Here is a 25,355-nt window from a genome sequence, read left to right on the forward strand (position 1 = left end):
CTTTAACTTTAACTTTAACTTTAACTTTAACTTTAACTTTAACTTCAACTTTAACTTTAACTTTAACTTCAACTCTGTTTAGGCCACAGGCCTAAATATATCTCCCCTCCCTCGTAACATAATTTCCTTAGTTATTTTCCTCCGTTTACTACCACCTACATATGCTTGTACTAATACACACAGGCATGTGTGAGTGGTGGTACGTATGTATCTTAGATTTTTACCGCTGTGAGCCCGCGGTACAGCAACTTTGTTGCCGGGAAATCCAACGAAGGAGCTGTATCGTGGGTTCATCGGCTCATGTGGAAAAGAGTCTCGTCCTCTTTTGATCCAGCAGCAAGCAAAGGAACACGTAATCGCCCGTTCACGTAAGTTGTCAAATTCATAAAATAATTTCCGTTTTTGTGCCCATCGCACCGTTTTTAAGTGCCCAAAGTTTCGCCTTCGTATGACGTATGCCAAAGCGGTGGCATATAGAAAAGTGGTGAAAGATCGCTTGACGATAGAAAGCAGACGATTAAGTTATTGATTTCGGTTGAGCAATGTAAATTCAGTCGTGGAACCTGTTTTCGACAGCGCTCCATTATGTGCAAGATTTTGGATTAAAAAAGAAACCAAATTGCTCTTTAGAACGTAAACACTTCCAGTTACCTCATTTTACTTCCTTTATATTAGGCCCGTTTCAAGTTGTCAAGTTTCATCACAAAATTTTGCATTAGTTCTACTTAATTATATTTTTGTATCTTTAATCTAATACAAACTGTCAGCATGAGTTCAAAATTGCCGGTGTAATAAAAAAGGTTAGCAAATCTTACAACATTACAAATCAAGAGGAATCTGGATTCCAAGACGATGATGAAACTTTAGCAAATATCGTGACCGCTGAAGAATACCTCCAACATAAGTATATATGTACAAAGGCTTGAGTATGAACAGCTGATTTTTTTTGGATATGGTGAACTCTGATGGTTTGCTAGTTTGCGCAAAGGGTTTGCACTACGATAGCGTACTTACAAATATATTAAAGGTGTACAGCGATCCAGGCAATTTAGTGCTTGTAATGAATTGTTCAGATTGGGAGGATCATTATTATAAATCTAAATTGGAACAGAAATATGTACATGAAGTAGCGTACACAGTTACGGACAGAGAACGCGTTTACTTGGAAGACGGCATTCAATTCATAGGCACACGAATTCTAGGGGTTGATCTTTTAAAGCGTCGTTCACCCAGTGAGCTAATAACGGGCATCGGGCACACACCATTATTGAATCCTGTCAAGAAGCATTTGCTTTGCGTGTCGTATCGTATGAGTAATAAAACTGGTTTTATAAAGCATTTTCCAACAGCGCCGAAGCTTTCACAAGTGGATTTAGTCATATTGAGTGCACTATGCGTAATCTGTTTGTAAAACACAAAACTTTAACTTTAACTTTAACTTTAACTTTAACTTTAACTTTAACTTTAACTTTAACTTTAACTTCAACTTTAACTTTAACTTTAACTTTAACTTTAACTTTAACATTAACTTTAACTTTAACTTTAACTTTAACTTTAACTTCAACTTTAACTTTAACTTTAACTTTAACTTTAACTTTAACTTTAACTTTAACTTTAACTTTAACTTTAACTTTAACTTTAACTTCAACTTTAACTTTAACTTTAACTTTAACTTCAACTCTGTTTAGGCCACAGGCCTAAATATATCTCCCCTCGTAACATAATTTCCTTAGTTATTTTCCTCCGTTTACTACCACCTACATATGCTTGTACTAATACACACAGGCATGTGTGAGTGGTGGTAAGTATGTATCTTAGATTTTTACCGCTGTGAGCCCGCGGTACAGCAACTTTGTTGCCGGGAAATCCAACGAAGGAGCTGTATCGTGGGTTCATCGGCTCATGTGGAAAAGAGTCTCGTCCTCTTTTGATCCAGCAGCAAGCAAAGGAACACGTAATCGCCCGTTCACGTAAGTTGTCAAATTCATAAAATAATTTCCGTTTTTGTGCCCATCGCACCGTTTTTAAGTGCCCAAAGTTTCGCCTTCGTATGACGTATGCCAAAGCGGTGGCATATAGAAAAGTGGTGAAAGATCGCTTGACGATAGAAAGCAGACGATTAAGTTATTGATTTCGGTTGAGCAATGTAAATTCAGTCGTGGAACCTGTTTTCGACAGCGCTCCATTATGTGCAAGATTTTGGATTAAAAAAGAAACCAAATTGCTCTTTAGAACGTAAACACTTCCAGTTACCTCATTTTACTTCCTTTATATTAGGCCCGTTTCAAGTTGTCAAGTTTCATCACAAAATTTTGCATTAGTTCTACTTAATTATATTTTTGTATCTTTAATCTAATACAAACTGTCAGCATGAGTTCAAAATTGCCGGTGTAATAAAAAAGGTTAGCAAATCTTACAACATTACAAATCAAGAGGAATCTGGATTCCAAGACGATGATGAAACTTTAGCAAATATCGTGACCGCTGAAGAATACCTCCAACATAAGGATATATGTACAAAGGCTTGAGTATGAACAGCTGATTTTTTTTGGATATGGTGAACTCTGATGGTTTGCTAGTTTGCGCAAAGGGTTTGCACTACGATAGCGTACTTACAAATATATTAAAGGTGTACAGCGATCCAGGCAATTTAGTGCTTGTAATGAATTGTTCAGATTGGGAGGATCATTATTATAAATCTAAATTGGAACAGAAATATGTACATGAAGTAGCGTACACAGTTACGGACAGAGAACGCGTTTACTTGGAAGAGGGCATTCAATTCATAGGCACACGAATTCTAGGGGTTGATCTTTTAAAGCGTCGTTCACCCAGTGAGCTAATAACGGGCATCGGGCACACACCATTATTGAATCCTGTCAAGAAGCATTTGCTTTGCGTGTCGTATCGTATGAGTAATAAAACTGGTTTTATAAAGCATTTTCCAACAGCGCCGAAGCTTTCACAAGTGGATTTAGTCATATTGAGTGCACTATGCGTAATCTGTTTGTAAAACACAAAACTTTAACTTTAACTTTAACTTTAACTTTAACTTTAACTTTAACTTTAACTTTAACTTTAACTTTAACCTTAACTTTAACTTTATTTTTAACTTTAACTTTAATTTAACTTTAACTTTAACTTTAACTTTAAATTTAACTTTAACTTTAACTTTAGCTTTAACTTTAACTTTAACTTTAACTTTAACTTTAACTTCAACTTTAACTTTAACTTTAACTTTAACTTTAAATTTAACTTCAACTTTAACTTTAACCTTAACTTTAACTTAGACTTTGACTTTGACTTTAACTTTAACTTTAACTTTAACTTTAACTTTAATTTTAACTTTAACTTTAACTTCAACTTCAACTTTAACCTTAACTTTAACTTTGACTTTGACTTTGACTTTAACTTTAACTTTAACTTTAACTTTAACTTTAACTTTAATTTTAACTTTAACTTTAACTTCAACTTCAACTTTAACTTTAACATTAACTTTAACTTTAACTTCAATTTTAATTTTAACTTTAACTTTAACTTTAACTTTAACTTTAACTTCAACTTTAACTTTAAATTTAACTTCAACTTTAACTTTAACCTTAACTTTAACTTTAACTTTAACTTTGACTTTGACTTTAACTTTAACTTTAACTTTAACTTTAACTTTAACTTTAACTTTAATTTTAACTTTAACTTTAAATTTAACTTTAACTTCAACTTTAACTTTAAATTTAACTTCAACTTTAACTTTAACCTTAACTTTAACTTTGACTTTGACTTTGACTTTAACTTTAACTTTAACTTTAACTTTAATTTTAACTTTAACTTTAACTTCAACTTCAACTTTAACTTTAACATTAACTTTAACTTTAACTTCAATTTTAATTTTAACTTTAACTTTAACTTTAACTTTAACTTTAACTTCAACTTTAACTTTAAATTTAACTTCAACTTTAACTTTAACCTTAACTTTAACTTTAACTTTGACTTTGACTTTGACTTTAACTTTAACTTTAACTTTAATTTTAACTTTAACTTTAACTTTAACTTTAACTTTATCTTCAACTTTAACTTTAAATTTAACTTCAACTTTAACTTTAACCTTAACTTTAACTTTGACTTTGACTTTAACTTTAACTTTAACTTTAATTTTAACTTTAACTTTAACTTTAACTTTAACTTTAACTTTAACTTTAACTTCAACTTTAACTTTAACTTTATTTTTAACTTTGACTTTGACTTTAACTTCAACTTTAACTTTAACCTTAACTTTAACTTTGACTTTGACTTTGACTTTAACTTTAACTTTAACTTTAACTTTAATTTTAACTTTAACTTTAACTTTAACTTTAACTTTAACTTTAACTTTAACTTTAACCTTAACTTTAACTTTAACTTCATTTTTAACTTTAAATTTAATTTAACTTTAACTTTAACTTTAACTTTAACCTTAACTTTAACTTTAACTTTAACTTTAACTTTAACTTTAACTTTAATTTTAACTTTAACTTTAACTTTAACTTTAACTTCAACTTTAACTTTAAATTTAACTTCAACTTTAACTTTAACCTTAACTTTAACTTTGACTTTGACTTTGACTTTAACTTTAACTTTAACTTTAACTTTAACTTTAACTTTAATTTTAACTTTAACTTTAACTTCAACTTCAACTTTAACTTTAACATTAACTTTAACTTTAACTTCAATTTTAATTTTAACTTTAACTTTAACTTTAACTTTAACTTTAATTTTAAAACTTTAATTTTAACTTTAACTTTAACTTTAACTTTAACCTTAACTTTAACTTTAACTTTATTTTTAACTTTAAATTTAATTTAACTTTAACTTTAACTTTAACTTTAACTTTAACCTTAACTTTAACTTTAACTTTAACTTTAACTTTAACTTCAACTTTAACTTTAAATTTAACTTCAACTTTAACTTTAACCTTAACTTTAACTTTAACTTTGACTTTGACTTTGACTTTAACTTTAACTTTAACTTTAACTTTAACTTTAACTTTAACTTTAACTTTAACTTTAATTTTAACTTTAACTTTAACTTCAACTTCAACTTTAACTTTAACTTTAACTTTAACATTAACTTTAACTTTAACTTCAACTTTTACTTTAACTTTAACTTTAACTTTAACTTTAACTTTAACTTTAACTTTAACTTTAACTTTAACTTTAACTTTAACTTTAACTTTAACTTTAACTTTAACTTCAACTTTAACTTTAACTTTAACTTCAACTCTGTTTAGGCCACAGGCCTAAATATATCTCCCCTCCCTCGTAACATAATTTCCTTAGTTATTTTCCTCCGTTTACTACCACCTACATATGCTTGTACTAATACACACAGGCATGTGTGAGTGGTGGTACGTATGTATCTTAGATTTTTACCGCTGTGAGCCCGCGGTACAGCAACTTTGTTGCCGGGAAATCCAACGAAGGAGCTGTATCGTGGGTTCATCGGCTCATGTGGAAAAGAGTCTCGTCCTCTTTTGATCCAGCAGCAAGCAAAGGACACGTAATCGCCCGTTCACGTAAGTTGTCAAATTCATAAAATAATTTCCGTTTTTGTGCCCATCGCACCGTTTTTAAGTGCCCAAAGTTTCGCCTTCGTATGACGTATGCCAAAGCGGTGGCATATAGAAAAGTGGTGAAAGATCGCTTGACGATAGAAAGCAGGACGATTAAGTTATTGATTTCGGTTGAGCAATGTAAATTCAGTCGTGGAACCTGTTTCGACAGCGCTCCATATGTGCAAGATTTTGGATAAAAAAGAAACCAATTGCTCTTTAGAACGTAAACACTTCCAGTTACCTCATTTTACTTCCTTTATATTAGGCCCGTTTCAAGTTGTCAAGTTTCATCACAAATTTTGCATTAGTTCTACTTAATTATATTTTTGTATCTTTAATCTAATACAAACTGTCAGCATGAGTTCAAAATTGCCGGTGTAAATAAAAAAGGTTAGCAAATCTTACAACATTACAAATCAAGAGGAATCTGGATTCCAAGACGATGATGAAACTTTAGCAAATATCGTGACCGCTGAAGAATACTCCAACATAAGTATATATGTACAAAGTGCTTGAGTATGAACAGCTGATTTTTTTGATATTGGAATCTTTGGGTGACTTGATGGTTGGTTGCGCAAAGGGGTTTGCACTACGATAGCGTACTTACAAATATATTAAAGGTGTACAGCGATCCAGGCAATTTAGTGCTTGTAATGAATTGTTCAGATTGGGAGGATCATTATTATAAATCTAAATTATTGAACAGAAATATGTACATGAAGTAGCGTACACAGTTACGGACAGAGAACGCGTTTACTTGGAAGACGGCATTCAATTCATAGGCACACGAATTCTAGGGGTTGATCTTTTAAAGCGTCGTTCACCCAGTGAGCTAATAACGGGCATCGGGCACACACCATTATTGAATCCTGTCAAGAAGCATTTGCTTTGCGTGTCGTATCGTATGAGTAATAAAACTGGTTTTATAAAGCATTTTCCAACAGCGCCGAAGCTTTCACAAGTGGATTTAGTCATATTGAGTGCACTATGCGTAATCTGTTTGTAAAACACAAAACTTTAACTTTAACTTTAACTTTAACTTTAACTTTAACTTTAACTTTAACTTTAACTTTAACTTCAACTTTAACTTTAACTTTAACTTTAACTTTAACTTTAACTTTAACTTTAACTTTAACTTTAACTTTAACTTTAACTTTAACTTTAACTTTAACTTTAACTTTAACTTTAACTTTAACTTTAACTTTAACTTTAACTTTAACTTTAACTTTAACTTTAACTTCAACTTTAACTTTAACTTTAACTTTAACTTCAACTCTGTTTAGGCCACAGGCCTAAATATATCTCCCCTCGTAACATAATTTCCTTAGTTATTTTCCTCCGTTTACTACCACCTACATATGCTTGTACTAATACACACAGGCATGTGTGAGTGGTGGTAAGTATGTATCTTAGATTTTTACCGCTGTGAGCCCGCGGTACAGCAACTTTGTTGCCGGGAAATCCAACGAAGGAGCTGTATCGTGGGTTCATCGGCTCATGTGGAAAAGAGTCTCGTCCTCTTTTGATCCAGCAGCAAGCAAAGGAACACGTAATCGCCCGTTCACGTAAGTTGTCAAATTCATAAAATAATTTCCGTTTTTGTGCCCATCGCACCGTTTTTAAGTGCCCAAAGTTTCGCCTTCGTATGACGTATGCCAAAGCGGTGGCATATAGAAAAGTGGTGAAAGATCGCTTGACGATAGAAAGCAGACGATTAAGTTATTGATTTCGGTTGAGCAATGTAAATTCAGTCGTGGAACCTGTTTTCGACAGCGCTCCATTATGTGCAAGATTTTGGATTAAAAAAGAAACCAAATTGCTCTTTAGAACGTAAACACTTCCAGTTACCTCATTTTACTTCCTTTATATTAGGCCCGTTTCAAGTTGTCAAGTTTCATCACAAAATTTTGCATTAGTTCTACTTAATTATATTTTTGTATCTTTAATCTAATACAAACTGTCAGCATGAGTTCAAAATTGCCGGTGTAATAAAAAAGGTTAGCAAATCTTACAACATTACAAATCAAGAGGAATCTGGATTCCAAGACGATGATGAAACTTTAGCAAATATCGTGACCGCTGAAGAATACCTCCAACATAAGGATATATGTACAAAGGCTTGAGTATGAACAGCTGATTTTTTTTGGATATGGTGAACTCTGATGGTTTGCTAGTTTGCGCAAAGGGTTTGCACTACGATAGCGTACTTACAAATATATTAAAGGTGTACAGCGATCCAGGCAATTTAGTGCTTGTAATGAATTGTTCAGATTGGGAGGATCATTATTATAAATCTAAATTGGAACAGAAATATGTACATGAAGTAGCGTACACAGTTACGGACAGAGAACGCGTTTACTTGGAAGACGGCATTCAATTCATAGGCACACGAATTCTAGGGGTTGATCTTTTAAAGCGTCGTTCACCCAGTGAGCTAATAACGGGCATCGGGCACACACCATTATTGAATCCTGTCAAGAAGCATTTGCTTTGCGTGTCGTATCGTATGAGTAATAAAACTGGTTTTATAAAGCATTTTCCAACAGCGCCGAAGCTTTCACAAGTGGATTTAGTCATATTGAGTGCACTATGCGTAATCTGTTTGTAAAACACAAAACTTTAACTTTAACTTTAACTTTAACTTTAACTTTAACTTTAACTTTAACTTTAACTTTAACTTTAACTTTAACCTTAACTTTAACTTTATTTTTAACTTTAACTTTAATTTAACTTTAACTTTAACTTTAACTTTAAATTTAACTTTAACTTTAACTTTAGCTTTAACTTTAACTTTAACTTTAACTTTAACTTCAACTTTAACTTTAACTTTAACTTTAACTTTAAATTTAACTTCAACTTTAACTTTAACCTTAACTTTAACTTAGACTTTGACTTTGACTTTAACTTTAACTTTAACTTTAACTTTAACTTTAATTTTAACTTTAACTTTAACTTCAACTTCAACTTTAACCTTAACTTTAACTTTGACTTTGACTTTGACTTTAACTTTAACTTTAACTTTAACTTTAACTTTAACTTTAATTTTAACTTTAACTTTAACTTCAACTTCAACTTTAACTTTAACATTAACTTTAACTTTAACTTCAATTTTAATTTTAACTTTAACTTTAACTTTAACTTTAACTTTAACTTCAACTTTAACTTTAAATTTAACTTCAACTTTAACTTTAACCTTAACTTTAACTTTAACTTTAACTTTGACTTTGACTTTAACTTTAACTTTAACTTTAACTTTAACTTTAACTTTAACTTTAATTTTAACTTTAACTTTAAATTTAACTTTAACTTCAACTTTAACTTTAAATTTAACTTCAACTTTAACTTTAACCTTAACTTTAACTTTGACTTTGACTTTGACTTTAACTTTAACTTTAACTTTAACTTTAATTTTAACTTTAACTTTAACTTCAACTTCAACTTTAACTTTAACATTAACTTTAACTTTAACTTCAATTTTAATTTTAACTTTAACTTTAACTTTAACTTTAACTTTAACTTCAACTTTAACTTTAAATTTAACTTCAACTTTAACTTTAACCTTAACTTTAACTTTAACTTTGACTTTGACTTTGACTTTAACTTTAACTTTAACTTTAATTTTAACTTTAACTTTAACTTTAACTTTAACTTTATCTTCAACTTTAACTTTAAATTTAACTTCAACTTTAACTTTAACCTTAACTTTAACTTTGACTTTGACTTTAACTTTAACTTTAACTTTAATTTTAACTTTAACTTTAACTTTAACTTTAACTTTAACTTTAACTTTAACTTCAACTTTAACTTTAACTTTATTTTTAACTTTGACTTTGACTTTAACTTCAACTTTAACTTTAACCTTAACTTTAACTTTGACTTTGACTTTGACTTTAACTTTAACTTTAACTTTAACTTTAATTTTAACTTTAACTTTAACTTTAACTTTAACTTTAACTTTAACTTTAACTTTAACTTTAACTTTAACTTTAACCTTAACTTTAACTTTAACTTCATTTTTAACTTTAAATTTAATTTAACTTTAACTTTAACTTTAACTTTAACCTTAACTTTAACTTTAACTTTAACTTTAACTTTAACTTTAACTTTAATTTTAACTTTAACTTTAACTTTAACTTTAACTTCAACTTTAACTTTAAATTTAACTTCAACTTTAACTTTAACCTTAACTTTAACTTTGACTTTGACTTTGACTTTAACTTTAACTTTAACTTTAACTTTAACTTTAATTTTAACTTTAACTTTAACTTCAACTTCAACTTTAACTTTAACATTAACTTTAACTTTAACTTCAATTTTAATTTTAACTTTAACTTTAACTTTAACTTTAACTTTAATTTTAAAACTTTAATTTTAACTTTAACTTTAACTTTAACTTTAACCTTAACTTTAACTTTAACTTTATTTTTAACTTTAAATTTAATTTAACTTTAACTTTAACTTTAACTTTAACTTTAACCTTAACTTTAACTTTAACTTTAACTTTAACTTTAACTTCAACTTTAACTTTAAATTTAACTTCAACTTTAACTTTAACCTTAACTTTAACTTTAACTTTGACTTTGACTTTGACTTTAACTTTAACTTTAACTTTAACTTTAACTTTAACTTTAACTTTAACTTTAACTTTAATTTTAACTTTAACTTTAACTTCAACTTCAACTTTAACTTTAACTTTAACTTTAACATTAACTTTAACTTTAACTTCAACTTTTACTTTAACTTTAACTTTAACTTTAACTTTAACTTTAACTTTAACTTTAACTTTATCTTTAATTTTAACTTTTACTTTAACTTTAACTTTAACTTTAACTTTAACTTTAACCTTAATTTTAACTTTAACTTTATTTTTAACTTTAACTTTAATTTAACTTTAACTTTAACTTTAATTTTAACTTTAACTTTTATTTAACTTTAATTTTAACTTTAACTTTAATTTTAACTTTAACTTTAACTTTAACTTTAGCTTTAACTTTAACTTTAACTTTAACTTTAACTTTAACTTTAACTTCAACTTTAACTTTAACTTTAACTTTAACTTTAACTTCAACTTTAACTTTAACTTTAACTTTAACTTTAACTTCAACTTTAACTTTAACTTTAACTTTAACTTCAACTCTAACTTTAACTTTAACTTTAACTTTAACTTTAACTTTAACTTTAACTTTAACTTTAACTTTAACTTTAACTTTAACTTTAACTTTAACTTTAACTTTAACTTTAACTTTAACTTTAACTTTAACTTTAACATTAACTTTAACTTTAACTTCAACTTTTACTTTAACTTTAACTTTAACTTTAACTTTAACTTTAACTTTAACTTTAACTTTAACTTTATCTTTAATTTTAACTTTTACTTTAACTTTAACTTTAACTTTAACCTTAATTTTAACTTTAACTTTATTTTTAACTTTAACTTTAATTTAACTTTAACTTTAACTTTAACTTTAATTTTAACTTTAACTTTAATTTAACTTTAATTTTAACTTTAACTTTAATTTTAACTTTAACTTTAACTTTAACTTTAACTTTAGCTTTAACTTTAACTTTAACTTTAACTTTAACTTTAACTTTAACTTTAACTTTAACTTTAACTTCAACTTTAACTTTAACTTTAACTTTAACTTTAACTTCAACTTTAACTTTAACTTTAACTTTAACTTTAACTTCAACTTTAACTTTAACTTTAACTTTAACTTCAACTCTAACTTTAACTTTAACTTTAACTTTAACTTTAACTTTAACTTTAACTTTAACTTTAACTTTAACTTTAACTTTAACTTTAACTTTAACTTTAACTTTAACTTTAACTTTAACTTTAACTTTAACTTTAACTTTAACCTTAACTTTAACTTTAACTTTATTTTTAACTTTAACTTTAATTTAACTTTAACTTTAACTTTAATTTTAACTTTAACTTTAACTTTAGCTTTAACTTTAACTTTAAATTTAACTTTAACTTTAACTTTAACTTCAACTTTAACTTTAACTTTAACTTCAACTTTAACTTTAACTTTATTTTTAACTTTGACTTTGACTTTAACTTCAACTTTAACTTTAACCTTAACTTTAACTTTGACTTTGACTTTGACTTTAACTTTAACTTTAACTTTAACTTTAATTTTAACTTTAACTTTAACTTTAACTTTAACTTTAACTTTAACCTTAACTTTAACTTTAACTTCATTTTTAACTTTAAATTTAATTTAACTTTAACTTTAACTTTAACTTTAACCTTAACTTTAACTTTAACTTTAACTTTAACTTTAACTTTAACTTTAATTTTAACTTTAACTTTAACTTTAACTTTAACTTTAACTTCAACTTTAACTTTAAATTTAACTTCAACTTTAACTTTAACCTTAACTTTAACTTTGACTTTGACTTTGACTTTAACTTTAACTTTAACTTTAACTTTAACTTTAACTTTAACTTTAATTTTAACTTTAACTTTAACTTTAACTTCAACTTCAACTTTAACTTTAACATTAACTTTAACTTTAACTTCAATTTTAATTTTAACTTTAACTTTAACTTTAATTTTAAAACTTTAATTTTAACTTTAACTTTAACTTTAACTTTAACCTTAACTTTAACTTTAACTTTATTTTTAACTTTAAATTTAATTTAACTTTAACTTTAACTTTAACTTTAACTTTAACCTTAACTTTAACTTTAACTTTAACTTTAACTTTAACTTTAACTTCAACTTTAACTTTAAATTCAACTTCAACTTTAACTTTAACCTTAACTTTAACTTTAACTTTGACTTTGACTTTGACTTTAACTTTAACTTTAACTTTAACTTTAACTTTAACTTTAATTTTAACTTTAACTTTAACTTCAACTTCAACTTTAACTTTAACTTTAACATTAACTTTAACTTTAACTTCAACTTTTACTTTAACTTTAACTTTAACTTTAACTTTAACTTTAACTTTAACTTTAACTTTAACTTTAACTTTATCTTTAATTTTAACTTTTACTTTAACTTTAACTTTAACTTTAACTTTAACCTTAATTTTAACTTTAACTTTATTTTTAACTTTAACTTTAATTTAAGTTTAACTTTAACTTTAACTTTAATTTTAACTTTAACTTTAATTTAACTTTAATTTTAACTTTAACTTTAATTTTAACTTTAACTTTAACTTTAACTTTAACTTTAGCTTTAACTTTAACTTTAACTTTAACTTTAACTTTAACTTTAACTTTAACTTTAACTTTAACTTCAACTTTAACTTTAACTTTAACTTTAACTTTAACTTCAACTTTAACTTTAACTTTAACTTTAACTTTAACTTCAACTTTAACTTTAACTTTAACTTTAACTTCAACTCTAACTTTAACTTTAACTTTAACTTTAACTTTAACTTTAACTTTAACTTTAACTTTAACTTTAACTTTAACTTTAACTTTAACTTTAACTTTAACTTTAACTTTAACTTTAACTTTAACTTTAACCTTAACTTTAACTTTAACTTTATTTTTAACTTTAACTTTAATTTAACTTTAACTTTAACTTTAATTTTAACTTTAACTTTAACTTTAGCTTTAACTTTAATTTTAACTTTAACTTTAACTTTAACTTTAACTTTAACTTCAACTTTAACTTTAACTTTAACTTCAACTTTAACTTTAACTTTAACTTTAACTTTAACTTTAACTTTAACTTTAACTTCAACTTTAACTTTAACTTTAACTTTAACTTTAACTTTAACTTCAACTCTAACTTTAACTTTAACTTTAACTTTAACTTTAACTTTAACCTTAACTTTAACTTTAACTTTATTTTTAACTTTAACTTTAATTTAACTTTAACTTTAACTTTATTTTTAACTTTAACTTTAACTTTAACTTTAACTTTAACTTTAACTTTAACTTTAACTTTAACTTTAACTTTAACTTTAACTTTAACTTCAACTTTAACTTTAAATTTAACTTCAACTTCAACTTTAACCTTAACTTTGACTTTAACTTTGACTTTGACTTTGACTTTAACTTTAACTTTAACTTTAACTTTAACTTTAACTTTAACTTTAACTTTAACTTTAACTTTAACTTTAATTTTAACTTTAACTTTAACTTCAACTTCAACTTTAACTTTAACATTAACTTTAACTTTAACTTCAACTTTAATTTTAACTTTAACTTTAACTTTAACTTTAACTTCAACTTTAACTTTAAATTTAACTTCAACTTTAACTTTAACCTTAACTTTAACTTTAACTTTGACTTTGACTTTGACTTTAACTTTAACTGTTTAGGCAGGATGCCTAACTTTTCCGCAGCTGATTGCGACCCCCCCAATGCAACTCTGCAAATCGATACTCGATACTCGAATTAATATATAACCACCCACACCATCACCCTCATGCATGTGCATGCATGTACATGCACGTGTATGTGTGCTTTTAGTCAGCACTCATGCATATGCATGTCGGGGTTGATGTGTGGGTGCCTTTCCCCTCCAAAACGGAGGATTTTGCGGGTCAACGGTTGTAGCTTGCTATACGACCGGCCTCTTTGATTTCAACAGCCAACCAGCACGCATCTGCCGCCAACGATCTCTGCCGTTCTGATCACAATAAATTCAGGTAATATTGTAACCAACTAATTCATATAGTTATACAATAAACCACATATATTATAACGAGAAATCTCGTCTATTTGCTTATTTTCTATTCCATACACCTATTTCCCACTGAGATCGACCCCGGTGCGCCCACCTACGACTCAGGAGCATACGCACCCCGGCCGAACATTTGGTCCTTCTCCCCGAAAAAGGAACCACAGCGATATAAATTACAGTCCACAACATAAGACCATAGCTGACCGCACACATTTTAAGAATTCCTCACAAAATTCATCAGGAAAAGTATTTTGCCCACCAACAAAAAGTCTATTATTTAACACCAGCGTCAAAACACTGAGCAAGCGACAGCCAGCGGAAGCCACTGCAGCACACAAGCTACGTGCCACACCGGAATACAAATCACCAAAAAGTTCAAAGTAAGTGCAATATTTCTTGCCACATTTTTTTGGTTAAAAATAATAAATAAAAAGTGCGAAAATCCATTTGAAGTGCCATAAGTGCTTGTAACTGACCGCGAAAAGTGTAAAAACCTGTGTAGTGCCAAAAAGAAAAATAGGTGCAAACGCGTTGCATTATTTATTTTTTATAACGTCGTTTAACATTCCTTGTGACTATCTGGTCTGTCCCCCCACCAGCGGTAAGGCTCTCCGGACACAGCACAAGGAAGAGGTGCACATAACCTCACATTCACATAAAAATCTCACGCCATACGGCTGTGGCAATTTTCATTTTCTTTTCAAGCACTTTAATTTTCACTAACTAAATCGACACAGTTTTTACAACAGTTTTCACTGAGTTTTGACACTTTTCGTCGAGTTGTTATATCAGCGCGCGCACTTATTTATAAAAAATTTTAACGTTGAAGTGGCGAGTGGCCCCTTTAATTCCACAAAAGACGTTGTTGTTGCTCTCCCCTTCTCCCTGCTTTTCGGCACAAATAAGCTGCAAAGTCAGTGAAAAAATAAACAAATTGAAAGCGTTAAATAAAGAGTTTTTCTATATTTTAAGCATTGTTGGTTGGGTGATTCGCACAGGTTTTTTCAGTTTTACAACCCCTTTTTAATTTGATCACAAATTTAATCCATGAACATGGAATCATATATTAGATTGGCCGATCGAATAATCGAATTCGAGGCCGATTTTAATGACATCAATGCGGCTCTGCACACTGTGCACACTCTTGCAATACAGCAAAAGGAGTTGCAAGCTAAGTGGGAAAAAGCAGAGAACGCCCTAGAGGAGTTGCTTGGCTCTGACACGCTCGATGCAAAGAAAATTGCAGCGGTCAAGATCAAGCATAAAGCGGCATATGCCGTATTCCTGAGATGCATGTCAAACATGGCTGAACTTCAAGCCAAATTGAAGGAGGAAAAAGATAGGGCAGTCAAACCTGAGGGAGAACGCGGGCGCGAACACAGTATCCGCCTGCCAGCTTGCGATACTGAGGTATTCAAGGGCGACTACCTATCTTGGCCAACGTTTCGTGACCTGTTCACGGCCATCTATAAAAATAACAGTCGCTTAAGCCCGGTAGAAAAGTTATTCCACCTTAACCAAAAAACCCAAGGTGAGGCAAAGGACATTGTCAAGAAATGTCCTTTGACAAATGAAGGCTTCGAAACAGCCTGGAAAAACCTATGTGAGAGATACGAGAATAAACGGATTCTCGTAAACTCACAACTACAAATTTTGTTTAACTTAAAAAAGATAGATAGTGAGTGCGGCAGCTCTATCAAAACCTTACAGCGCGACATAAATAATTGCTTGGCATCTTTAAAAACACATCAGATCGATGTGTCAAATTGGGATGCGATTATTACCTATTTATGTTCGACAAAATTACCTGAAAACACGTTGGCCCTATGGGAGCAGAGAATTGATCACAAGACGGACATATCCAAGTGGGAGGATATGGACAAATTCTTGTCAAATCGTTTCCAGACACTTGAAACCGTGTCTGGTTTTACAGGGAATGCCACTTCTAAAGTGCAAAAATCAAACACGTCGCGCCAGTCGACGGAAAACCCTACAAAAAGACTTGGTGCTTTTCAAACCAAAGTAACCAAGCAAACAACAAAATCAATATGTAAAATGTGCAAATCTACGGCGCACAGATTACGCAACTGTTCACGTTTTTGCGATTTAAATCCGGTAGAAAGGATTAAATTCGTCAAATCCACAAACGGCTGCCTGAATTGTTTATCCCCAGGACACACAGTGACGAGGTGCACCAGTTCGTACAACTGTTCCAAATGCCACTCTCGTCACCACACGCTCCTGCATGCGGACACACTTCAGCAACCGGCGGTACGAAATCCCTTCAAAGATGCGGATAATGCCCCATCAACTTGGCAGGCAAGGAAAAGGCAGGAATCGGGACAACCACCTTCCTCGGCGAATCAGAATGTCAAATCCTGCCATGCCAATTCCAGCACAGGCGTGCTATTAGGAACTGCTCGCGTACACATTCACCATAATGGTACCGACTTCTCCGCGCGGGCATTAATTGATTCTGGGTCTGAATGTTCCTTCATAACTGAAAGACTGAAACGCAGAATCAATTTGCCAGCGAGGAAAATGCATGCCCATGTTTCAGGCATCACAAATGCGGTGTCAGCTCAGGTGAAAGAAGCATCCAACATCGAACTACGTTCACCAGTGGATCCCTGCTTCAGCCTGACTACACCCGTACTAGTTCTAACGAAACTCACTGGGAATCTTCCATCCTGCCATATCAACGCAATGACTATGCAGGCATTCCCAGACTTGATTTTGGCAGACAAGAGGTTCTACGTCAACGAAGACGTAGACCTCATACTTGGCGGAGACATATATCCCCACATTATAATGAGCGGTATAAAGAAGAATGTGCTTAACACACTCTTAGCCCAAGAGACAGTGTTCGGTTGGATACTAACCGGTCGTATCGAATCAGCGAATCCAACGAAGAGCATTATGTCTTTTTACAACGAGGTTGCGTTAGACAATCAACTCAAAGCTTTCTGGGAGGTAGAAAATGTACCCAAAAATAAAATATTAAATGAGGATGAAAGGTACTGCGAACAACTATTTAAAGAAACAACGCAGCGAAGTGAGAATGGAAGGTACACCGTGTCACTACCATTCCGTCAAGATTACCCTAACAATATTAACTTGGGACCATCCCTGAAGCGTGCATGCTCTCAATTCTTCCGGAATGAGGGGCGGCTAATAAAAAACCCAGATTTAGGAAAAGAATATGTTCGAGTGTTGTCAGAATATGAAACGCTTGGACATATGAGAAAATTAAAAAAGAATATCCCATCCGACGATTCGGATCATTACTTCCTGCCCCACCACGCCGTTATTAAAGCAGAAAGTACCACTACAAAGGTACGCGTAGTATTTAATGCCTCGAGCCCTACGGCCAACGGTAATAGCTTAAACGATATTCTCCTCCCAGGCCCAGTTCTACAAGCCGATCTACCCATACTTATCTTACGATGGAGACTATACCGCTTCGTATTCAATAGCGACATCGAAAAGATGTATCGACAAATTTGGGTGAACGAAAATCACACCAAATTTCAACGTATTGTGCATCGCACTTCCCCGAATGACCCTATTAGTCTTTACGAATTAAAGACGGTTACCTTCGGAGTGAATTGCGCTCCATATCTCGCGATAAGAACGCTCCTACAACTAGCAGACGACGTCTCAAACTCGCACCCTACAGCGGCTAGCATACTGCGAGAATACATGTATGTAGATGATGTGTTAGCGGGTGGACATACGATCACATCGACTATTAAAGCCAGAGATGAAATTCGTCAAGTCCTACAATCAGCGGGCTTTCCACTTCGCAAATGGACCTCCAACTCAGAGGACATTCTAAGGGACATCCCCAAAGCAGACCTGCTCAATGAAAACTTCCTGGCATTCGAAGATACCAGTTCAGTGAAAGCATTAGGTATTCGATGGAATGCCCTCTCCGACTTATTTTATTTTCAAGCAGGGACGCTGGACAACCCGGAAAACATTACGAAGAGAGCGATACTATCAGCAATCGCCAAACTTTTCGATCCCTTGGGATGGCTGGCACCAATGGTCATTGTGGCAAAAATACTCATGCAGAGTATTTGGTTGGAAGGCACCGCTTGGGACGAACCAGTATCTACCAGTACGCTGGAACGATGGAAAACCTTCACCGACCAGTACCATGAAATCGATAAAATCCGGATACCTAGATGGGTCAACTTTTCTCCAGGAACCGACATCGAGCTCCATGGATTTTGTGACGCATCCGAGAAGGCTTATGCAGCAGTCATTTACATGCGTGTCAAAACGGATGATAATGTCTGCACAAACCTACTTCTAGCCAAAACCCGAGTAGCCCCAGTGAAAACTCTTTCTCTTCCACGATTGGAGCTTTGCGGAGCCGTGCTGTTAGCGGAAATCACCGAATCAATTCTCAGGAATCTCAAGTTGGGACCAGTGAAAGTGCACCTGTGGACGGATTCAACGATCGTCCTCGCATGGATAAGGAAACCGCCCTGTTCCTGGTCAACCTTCGTCGCACATCGGATCACCAAGATCATCGACATGGTCGGACATAGGGACTGGCTGCACGTGAACTCAGAGTCCAACCCAGCAGATTTAGGCAGCAGAGGAGTACCTGCGTCTGAATTGGTCAACAATTCGTTGTGGTGGCAGGGACCTTCTTGGCTGCAAGAAGACACTTCCCAATGGCCAGCACAAGAAAGTGACTACATCACCTCCGTAGAAGAAAAGAGGGCGAAGACCTGCGCAACAACAACAGTAAATACTATCGATGTTCTTCAACGCTTTTCAGACCTACCTAGGGCTTTACGGGTGCTCTCATACGTAATGAGGTTCTACCGAAGAACTCACCCCAATACAAAAAAATCATTTCAGGTCGAGTCACCTTTAATCTCTCCTGATGAGATCAAATCAGTAACCCAAATCTTAATTAAAATCTATCAGAAACAACATTATAGTTCCGAATATAATGATCTAAAGGCCGGAAAACCAATTGGAGGGAAAAGTGTAATACTCTCACTTAATCCCTACTTAGACCAAGATGGCATCATTCGGGTAGGAGGGCGACTCGGGGCGTCAAAGGACTTAGCTTTTACTGAACGCCACCCAATCCTCCTCCCATACAACTGTCGGTTATCCCGGCTGACAGTCCTAATGTTTCATCAACAAAGTTTGCATGGGGAGAACCAACTCATGTTGCGTCTGATACGCACCCAATACTGGATACCTAACATCAAAACCATGATTAGGGCTACAATTCACAATTGCAAAGTTTGCACTGTACACCGAAAGCGTGCTCAGACCCAACTTATGGGTATTCTCCCTCGCGAACGCACGACATTCAGCCGTGCATTCACGAATACTGGAGTCGACTTTGCCGGTCCCTTCGACATTAAAAGTTACCGCGGCAGAGGGTGTCGACTATCCAAAGGCTATGTCTGCCTTTTCGTGTGTTTTTCCACACGAGCGATTCATCTGGAGGCCACTACTGACCTCAGCACCCCATCATTTCTTGCGGCTTTTGCCCGTTTTATATCTAGACGCGGATGTCCCAAAAACGTCTACTCCGACAACGGTACAAACTTTGTCGGAGCTTCACGATCCCTACGATCGGAATTCAAAACTTTCATGGCACAAGCCCGAGACAATGCTGTCTCGAAGTACAGCCACCAGTCACTCACTTGGCATTTCATCCCTGCGGGCGCTCCCCACATGGGAGGGCTGTGGGAGGCTGGAGTGAAAAGCTTCAAAAGCCACTTCAAAAAGATAGCCTCACCACACAAATTTACATTCGAGGAGTTCCATACACTCTTGTGCCGCATCGAGGCATGCCTGAACTCGCGGCCCCTCAGCCCGGCATCCAATGACCCAACGGACCTTGAGCCGCTTACTCCAGGTCATTTCCTCACTGGCGGCCATCTACTGGCTCCGCCAGAGCCGGATGCTAGTGAGAGCACTGCCTCGATGATCAATCGGTGGCAGAAACTCAAAGCCCTCCACCACACTTTCTGCAAGCGATGGAAAACCGAATATCTATCCGAACTTCAAAAAAGAGTGAAGTGGAAGCATCCCAAACAAAATATAAAAGTGGGAGATCTCGCTGTCCTCAAAGAGGACCACTTATCTCCCAACGAATGGAGGTTAGGTCGAGTTGTCAACGTACACCCCGGCGAAGATGACCGAGTACGCGTAGTCGACCTCCAAACCGAGAAGGGTCAAGTCAGACGACCTTTGGTCAAACTGATCCTTCTTCCAACGGAAGAGACGGATTGCGAGAAGGCTAAGTGCTCCTCCTAACAATCCCTCCGTTCCTCCATACCCCTCCCTTCAAAAAAAAAATCAAACCCAAAACACCATTTCCCCCGACTACCTACAATTAGAGGCCCACGGTTGTAATAGCATAGAAAGCAAATTAAGGAACCTGCGTCTTCGTGTCTCTCTACCCCTAAGCCTGCGTTTCTCCCGAGCCATATATTATAATCAACCCCCCGGTCTCGTGATGGTGCGAGTCTACCGGAGGGGAATCCTAAAACGTACGACGCGATGGCAATGGGGAAAGGGAGCGCGGGACATGAAGACGCATTTCAACCACGCGCCGTGATGCCCCGCTATCCCTAAGCTTGTGGCTATGCCCTAATCAACCCCCCGGTCTCGTGATGGTGCGAGTCTACCGGAGGGCGATCCTACATCTTCTCTTTTTTTTCTCTACCTCCGGTCTCGTTTCGAGTCTGCCGGAGGGACTCCTACACCTGACTACGGAGCGAGACGCACGAAGACGCGGGAGAGCGTACAAAAAGCTCGCAAACAAAAAAAAAAACATTTTTTTTTCGATCTAAGTTTTTTTAACAAGACTAACCGGGGGCCCCCCTGAACAGAAAACCCCATAATTCACTCGCTCACCCAGAGCGAGGACACCAGAAAACCCCATAATTCACTCGCTCACCCAGAGCGAGGACACCAGAAAATCCCCGAATTCACTCGCCCGCCCCGAGCGAGGACACCAGAGACCATCCCATTCACTCGTTATCCCATAACGAGGACATCATAACAACCTACCGCAGAAGGGTGAACCGATCTGCCACAGAACCTTAAGGCTTTCAGCCCATTATCTTTCTCACTTTCCAAGAATTTAACTCAAAAGTCACTCGCTCTCCAGAGCAAGGACACCAGAACCCTAACGCAGATCCAGGATCTGCCACATAATGCATCTGCCACATAATGCATCTGCACTCGGTCAAAGGCACTCGGCCAACTGAATTTAAAAAAGAAAAAAAATCATCACATCACCCAAAATCTTTTCTATTCATAAATTTGAGTTTTCCAATGAAAAAAAAAAGAGAAAACATTTTTTTTTGCAAGTGGGAAAAAGTTCCCTAACCTTGAGCAGTATCCAGTACCCCTTACCACTGGTGGGGGGAAGTACCAGACTTACAAAAGGTCGTTGAAAGCGGGAGTGCATCCCACCGGGTGGATACTTCCCTTACCTCGAACAGTATCTGATACCCCTTACCACTGGTGGGGGGAAGTGCCAGACTTGAACGAGGTTTTAACAAAAAAAAAAACCGACTAATGTTCTTTTTACAACTTTGCGCAGTATCTGCTACCCCTTACCACTGGTGGGGGGAAGTAGCGGACTGACGCAAAGCTTATGTAGTATCTCTATCTCGGACGACGCCAAAAACTAGTCACCACTTTGTCTAACAAATAACTTTGCATCGAGCTTTGTAAAGATAGGTTATGAATGCTGACTTTTTTGAATATCCTTTTGGCACGTCCTGGATGCGTTCGTATCCAAACGACCCAGTCCAGACATTGTTAGTGAAATGTTTTGTATTGAATGCACGCCTTCAAATATTTTACTAGAAAGTCTTTGAAGTACATACTGAATATTCAAAAATTTAACTGCGACAATGCTGTTCGAGTGTTTATAAAATTATTTCTTTTACTAAAAACTTTAAGCTTTTTTGTATTTATTTAGTATATACTATTTGTATTTTAAAGTATGTATATATATAATAATATACGCTGTTTGAAGCGCACCAGAATCGGCAACAACAATCTTCTTGCTTGTCTTGCCCGATTGTGAGCACAAACCCTCAATAGCCTTCACTACATCCATGCCTTCGACAACCTTGCCGAAAACCACATGCTTATTGTCCAACCATGCTGTCTTTACAGTACAAATGAAAAATTGCGATCCGTTGGTGTGGGGTCTAGCGTTAGCCATTGACAAAATACCGGGTTCAATGTGTTTCAAGATGAAGTTCTCATCAGCAAATTTAGTGCCATAGATAGATTTACCACCAGTGCCATTGTGATTTGTAAAATCACCACCTTGACACATGAAGTTAGGAATGACACGATGGAAACAGGAGCCTTTATAACCGAAGCCTTTTTCGCCTGTGCATAAGGCACGGAAATTCTCAGCTGCTTTGGGCACAACATCGGGACGTAGCTCCATAACGATGCGGCCGAGAGGCTGTCCATCAGCAGTCATGTCAAAAAAATACACGGGGGAGACCCATTTTGCCTTTACTGCTTTTATTACTGAAGAAACGAACACCACAAAATCCTATTTGAGACGGAAAATATACGTATATTCTCAAGGGTCATGCTGTTTAACAAAATCTTGAAGTAATTTTGGTATTTGATTGTGATAGGAAATTTATATTTACTTATAACTGTAGCAGCTAGACACTTAAGAGTCATAAAATTCATTAGTGGTATGGCATTGGCTGGATTGCTTACAATCAAATTGAATGGACGTTCATCCGATTCACTTAGTTGATCTAGGTCCCCACCGTGTTCCAATAGCAACGATATAATATCATTAGAATAGTTATATGGTTGCACAGCAACATGTAGGGGCGTTGATTTGGCCTCATTTTTGGCGTTAACATTCATTCCACAATCGACTAGTAGCTTAATAACTTTTGCATTTGGAAACACAATCGTTAAATTGTTCTCATCATTCAAGTCACCACTCTTTATAACACTCAAGCGAGACACACACAAATGTAACACTGTATCGCAAGTGAAAGCCCTACGCACATTCGCGCGTACTAAATCTCGCACAGAACAAAATACCCATTTTGTCTGTTCATGCGTTGTTGCTGTACTACTTACTACGCATTGCAACTAAATATAATAAATTTTTGGCAAATTGAATAACTTCTGTTCCGCCCAGTTTTGAGGTGCCGTACACGCGATCCACAAATGTTATAGGTACTTCACCAATACTGAAGCCATGTTGACGTGCGCGTACTAACATTTCCACTTGAAAGACATAGCCTTTCGAAACACAACTGGCAATACATCTCTCGAGCACGTCCTTTTTTATCTAAACGAAATGAACCAGTTAAATCCGACGCATTGGGACGCAGTAGAATTTGCGAAAGGAAGTTAGCTCCGCGAGATATGAGTTTACGTTTGAAGTCCCAACCGAAAACCCCACCCTCACCTCTATACCGTGTACCTGAGACTATATCATAGTCCTTTGTAGCTTGAAGCTCAATGAATGCGGGAATGAATCTCGGATGATGGCTCAAATCCGCATCCACTATTATAATAAAATCTCCAGTGGCGTGTTTGATACCGTTGATGTAGGCAGTACCAAGACCCAGTTTGGATTCGCGCGGTCGCAGCACTATCGTCGGTTCCCCATAGATTTTTTATAGATCCTAAGCTAAAGCTAAAGTTCCATCTGGACTACCATCGTCAATTACTATAACTTCATATTTGTCACCACTTTCGCTGAGGTATTTGACAATTAGCCAAACTATAATTGGCAAATTTTCTTTTTCATTATATGTGGGCAGTAGAGCACTATATTTATGACCACTTGTAGGCATTTTATTTTTTAAGTTTGTTGCTTATAATTAAAAACTTACTGGGGAAAACTGCGAGCTGCTGCGTGTTGTTCGAAGTAGGAAATTCCACATCAGCCTGTGCTGGACAAGGACTATTTTTTTCGTCGCATTGCAACAAAAGAGGCTTCATTAAACATACCACGTAATTGCTGTTGCAGTATGTGTTCCACCAATTTGACACTTTCTAGGCGTGGGTGATCGCTGTCGCCGAAACTCCGCATTATGTCGGAAACTTCTGGTAAAAATGTGGCTGGTAAACCATCTCCTACGGCGCTGGCTGCTGGTCCGGCCACTATTGGCAATTTTTTGCCACCGCCATCCACCTGAAAAAGAAAAAAATAAAGAAAATGAGTTAAAAATCTGAAATAACCTAAGAAAATATTTATTTCAGTAAAATTATTGCAAAATATTTTACCACTCACCCTTTTTGTCCAGCAACGCGTAAAACTCCACATGAATTGAAGCCACTATTGCCATTTTTTTTCCCCCGCCATCCACCTGAAAAAGGAAAAAATAAAGAAAATGAGTTAAAAATCTGAAATAACCTAAGAAAATATTTATTTCAGTAAAATTATTGAAAAATATTTTACCACTTACCTTTTTTGTCCAGCAACGCGTAAAACTCCACATGAATTGAAGCAAAAAAACGGTATAATAAATCTTTCGATTCATTTTTTTTTGCTTCATTCGCTATACTGGAATGTTCAAACCAGTATGTATGTATGTATGATACATACAAGAAAACTAGAGACGACAGAGTTGCCATGCTACCCAACTCGACCACCCAATGGTGCGTTTCTTGTTTGCGTCTGTCTAAGATTAGAGAAGACAACACAAGGTTACATCACAAGAGCAACCCCCCCCCCACCCCCCCCCCCCCCCTCGTAACTAATCAGAACGAAATAATATGATATGGAAGGATTATACAAATCAATTTATTATTTTTTTTCTTCTTTCCAACAAATTTTAAATTAAAACTTACTTCACAGCCGTAACTGAGTGGCACAGAAACCCACTTCAGTGGCGAAGACGGCGATGCACGGAGAGCGCTGCGGACGACGCATACCGCTTGGGACAACTCCAACACCTATACGGGTAAAATTGCATATGCCCATTTAGATGGGCAATCAAGCCGCCAAACGACCGAAGATGCCGTTGGCACACACGACATCGATACCCCCCCTGAGGCGTTGGACCCTGTGCTGGCTGCTGCTCCCACAACACGTTCTCCTGCGCCTGATGGAAC

The 25,355-nt window shown here is 34.3% G+C and overlaps 2 pseudogenes; both read right to left on the bottom strand.

Annotated features, from left to right (window-relative positions):
- Nucleotides 1-22,067: 22,067 nt before the first annotated feature.
- LOC137235458 (peptidyl-prolyl cis-trans isomerase-like) lies at nt 22,068-22,780 on the bottom strand (annotated as a pseudogene).
- Nucleotides 22,781-22,842: 62 nt separating this feature from the next.
- On the bottom strand, nt 22,843-24,091 carry LOC137235217 (dolichol-phosphate mannosyltransferase subunit 1-like; annotated as a pseudogene).
- Between the last annotated feature and the right edge of the window lie 1,264 nt (nt 24,092-25,355).

The sequence above is a fragment of the Eurosta solidaginis genome, chromosome X (genome assembly GCF_040869045.1).
Source record: "Eurosta solidaginis isolate ZX-2024a chromosome X, ASM4086904v1, whole genome shotgun sequence".
In the NCBI taxonomy this organism is placed as follows: domain Eukaryota; kingdom Metazoa; phylum Arthropoda; class Insecta; order Diptera; family Tephritidae; genus Eurosta; species Eurosta solidaginis.